Source organism: Urocitellus parryii, unplaced genomic scaffold (genome assembly GCF_045843805.1).
Source record: "Urocitellus parryii isolate mUroPar1 unplaced genomic scaffold, mUroPar1.hap1 Scaffold_61, whole genome shotgun sequence".
Lineage (NCBI taxonomy): Eukaryota > Metazoa > Chordata > Mammalia > Rodentia > Sciuridae > Urocitellus > Urocitellus parryii.
The window spans coordinates 2,873,805-2,878,017 of NW_027554109.1; the positions used below are offsets into that span (position 1 = coordinate 2,873,805).

Genomic DNA, 4,213 nt, shown 5'->3' on the forward strand with positions numbered 1-4,213 from the left:
CTCTTTTGGTTTAGAATCCTGTACATCATCTTCTCCAGGGAAGAATCATTGAGGGAGTCTTTGGTGGCACTGTAGCTGGATAGGAGGGTTCTCAATTCTGGTGCAGGCTCGCCCTGGCGGAGACTCTCAGGGGTTGTGTGTGTTTTGTGGTATAATCCTTGAGTGCCACCTAACAATTCTCTCCACTTCGCTCTGCAGACATCAAGGTCCTTCACTACTCACTCATGTCTCAGTCCATGAATCCGCCGATAAAATATTTCATCGTGAAGAAACGCCCCGAGGTCAAGCGAAAGGAGGTAAACACCTACCTTATTCAAGCTGTACTTGTGCTGCCATTCCACTCCCACCTGAGGAAATAAGAAGCCTCATCACCTGGACATATGGGCTAGAAGCCCATAGAGCCAACTGACAGGCTGGGGTGGCTTTCTGTTTCTGGGTTTGCTGATGTTCCATCTCCCACAGTTCTTAGAATCAACCTGCAAGTGCTCCAGGCCGCTTTCCCACAAGCAGGTGGGAGACACCTGCTTAATTCATGTCCACGTAAAAACATTAAGTCCAAAGAAGGCCAAGAAGGTCCTGGTAAGCCTGGGAGCAGGGGTGTCCCCTGGTGCTTACACCTGGGTGGGGAGCAGACACTGGTCCAATACCAGGGACTCCTCATGCCCTCTTGCATTTGGAGCTTCTGGATGATCAGGAGGATAGATGGGAATCAAGAAGGGAGAGGTCAGTGTGAAGGGCTGGAGCTGAGATGAGGGAGAGCAGCAGCTTGTCCACCACCATGTCTGAGGGAGTCTGTGTGTCAGGTGGCAGCATGCAGTCCAGAAAGGCAGAGGCAGGTATGGGTGACAGATGAGAATAGGACAGGACCTAGGTTGCAGGTTCCCCTGTATGGGATGCTGACGTCTATGGAGGAGGACAGCAGTGTGAGGTTCTGCATGTTCCTTGAACAAGGAGCTGAGAGAGTCTCTCTGCAGAGTCGATAAGGAGGTAGAGCAAGCACACTAAATGTCCAGGTAACCCAATGACCACCCTTGCCGGATGAGGTGCCCTCCTACACCCCAGCCAGCACTGAGCCTCTGGAGGCCAGGAGCTCTCATGGCTTTCAGCACTCCTGTGTGTGGTCATGTTCCTGGGTCTGATTTGGGCCCTGGCAATCCAGACCAAAGCCTCTAGGTTTTGTGCCTAGGCCATTCCCAATGCCGTCTGCATCCTCGGGCAGACCTGGGATCTTGGAGGCTATTGTCCCATTCCTCCCAACTTGTGGGATGAGATTGCATCTGTATGCAGGTAGTGGGGTCCTTTCACTTCGAGAGGAGTGCAGCTCCACAAATAGCAATGGCAGGCCCAGGAAGTCCAATGTACAAGGATTGGGCTAGTAGCCTATGGGAAGAGCCCACGCGATGAGCAGGAGGCCAGCCTCAGGTAGTAGGGTCTTGGATGTTGCCCTTGTATTTAGAGTGGAGGTGCCTCCAGAATGCGCCTGCCCACTGTCCTTGAGTAGTCACTTCAAGGCCCATTTCCTGAAGGCCTGTCTCCCATGCTGCTCCAGGTGACCTGCCACGATAGGGCTCCTGTCGTCATCCGCAGGGCCCTCGAGCGCCACTTGCTTACTCAGGAGAACCCGGAGGATTATGAACTGGGCCAAATCATCTCTCGCCGTCAGAGTAAGTGGGACAATCAGATGACAGAGAGCAAGGGTCAGGATGTGGACTCAGGTCAACTCTTAGCACCAAAGAGTAGTCTCTGACCCCCAAGAACACTCCAACAGGTGTGTTGGGTTCGTGCACAAAGCCAACTGCACTTCTGCTGGTGGAAGTTCTCGAGGTCCAATGGTATACCCCAGTGGATATTGTGGCTCCCCACCAGGTGCCTCCCCTGGACATGAACAGGCATCCAAAGCTGACATCTTTGAGGAGTGAGGAGGAAAGCCTCTTTCCAGGAGCAGTATGCTTTCATGGTCTGGGATAGGAGTGGTTTCAGAGGAACATGGGAATGCATGGGCTAAAGAGGGAACTGGCATTTTGTGGACTGAAGCAGTAGGATTGAAAGCCTTCTGTGTGACCAGAAAACCACTGCTTTGGCAGAGCATTGCCAGGATTCTAGCAAGCAGTAACAGGATGTAATTGGGAAGAAAACACAGCCTGGGAGACAGCTTGAATCATCTGTCTTTGCATAAATTCCATGGTCTTCTGTACCTGAGTCCACTTGCCAAGGAGTGATCACAATAGCCAGGTTATGATTCCTAACTAAAGTCAGATGAGGGCTTCCTGAGCACGTAGCCACAAAGCTCATCTGATAATAATGCCAGCGCTTTTTCGTTGGTTGGTTGGTTGGTTGGTTTTTGTGAGCCAAACACCTCAGCAGCCATTATCCCAGCCTATGTATGCTGAAGACCACCATCCCTATGAGTTCTAGGATCACTTGTCTCCTATCTTAACCTACTGTTAGGTTAGTAGAATCTATGGAAGAGGAAGTCTATCTGGGGCCTTGGTAGCCTTAGAAATTCATAGCAGAGATCTCCACATCCAACCCAGAAGGGATGGAGAACAGGCTCTAGGTTAGAGGAGGGCGGCAGGAAACACATGTTCAGAGGAAGGAGAAGCGGGCTGTTGTATTCCCCCACTTGGGGTCATGGCACCACTGGACCATACACCATGTTGGAGGGAAGCATTCCCTTTGCTGGTCTTTGGAACCATTGTTCTCAATAGGGTAGCATTTGGGATGTGGCCTCCATTCTCAGAAGCCTGGTTCACATGGAGGTGGGCTCCAGCAATGCAGAAGCATGGCTCTAATGTTGTATCCATGCTGGTCAGCCTGTCCTCACTGTGGCCATACTTGAGGAAAATAACTCAGAGGAGGAATCCTAGGCCTTTTCTCTGGGTTTCATAGCTTTCTCTTTGGTTGTGCACTGAGGCTGTCCATAAGGCTCTAGTGTGTGGCAGTGGAGAGCTCCTCAGCCCTTGCCACAAAGGCATAGACTGGGAGAGAGAGAACGAGGCTGGGAGAGAGGGAGAGAGAGAAAGACGGAGAAGAGAAGGAGGACCTCTACTTGGAGAATGAGGATTCAGTGGATCCTACAGGAACAAGGTACTGTTGCCCAGGGCGCAACCCTGTTTAGGTCTTCCTCCAACCATGCTCAACCTTTCTTCCAGTCCCTCCCACCTCCCAGTAGAGTATTCATCTTGAATGAGAATTTCATGATGACATTAGAGCACTCACCATCCAATGCTTCCCTCCAAACCCACCTATGAAGATGGCTCATGTGGGGACTGAATCTTCGGCACAGGAGCCTTTTGTGGGAGATTTCAGGTGTAAATCTAGTGGTGTGCTTTGGCAGATGCAAGAGGACCTGAAATGTTCTGGAGTCCAAAGCCTTCGGTAGGAACAGACATTAGGTCTGTTGAAGTGCTCTGCCTAGTTCTTCCTCAGGGAGGACTGTGGAGGCTGTCTTTGTTGGTATTGGTGCTGAATTGGAGAGCTCTCAGGTGTGTGGCTCTGGCCTTTTCTGGCACAGGCTCTCAGATGTTGGGGTGTCCTAGGGAGCACCTCCTGAGCCACCTTATTTTGTACACCCCTCTCTCCCCAGAACTGAGGATTCCAGCGCAGGCCAACGTATTTTATGCAAAGAAGCCTCACACAAAACCCAACTTCGTGCTGAGGAAAAGGAGCCTCTCCCAAAAGAATGATGGGTGGATCGAGCCTCAACCTCCCTCTCCTCCTGCAAAGAAGGCTCCTGCCCTCCTGAGGATGCTTGCAAAACCATTCTGCTGCTGTGTGCCTGGGCGGGGCTGAGGCAGCCCAGGAATATTTACATTGATTACTATTTTCTTCAAAGTTTGAATCTATAGTTTGCCAATGTCCTTGACCTTGTTTAGTAACACAGCTGTTACTCTATCCTGTATTTGTTGTTTCCATTAATATATTATTCTTTTAAAATATATATGTTTTTGTTACCTGATCTACTGTGATGATTTGAGTATACTAAATGTAGCAGTGATTCCTAAAGGACACATCCAAACCAACAGGAAGGAATATTTCATTCTATCAGCAAGAACTTTGGTTTTTAGGAGTTTGGCAGATGGAATTATCTGAATCAGTTTTCCAATGGGGGCAATGAAGTATCGGCTATCATGGTACAAACACAAAGACACACAAACACACACTAGAGCACACACACACACAAACACACACTAGAGCACACACACACACACAC

At 50.0% G+C, this 4,213-nt stretch overlaps 1 long non-coding RNA gene across 1 annotated transcript; it reads left to right on the forward strand.

Moving 5' to 3' along the window:
* Positions 1-563: 563 nt before the first annotated feature.
* Positions 564-3,670, forward strand: LOC144252863 (uncharacterized). Its single transcript, XR_013343074.1, has 3 exons — positions 564-579; positions 1,550-1,664; positions 3,587-3,670. It is a non-coding gene; the product is annotated as an uncharacterized LOC144252863 (long non-coding RNA).
* Positions 3,671-4,213: the final 543 nt, after the last annotated feature.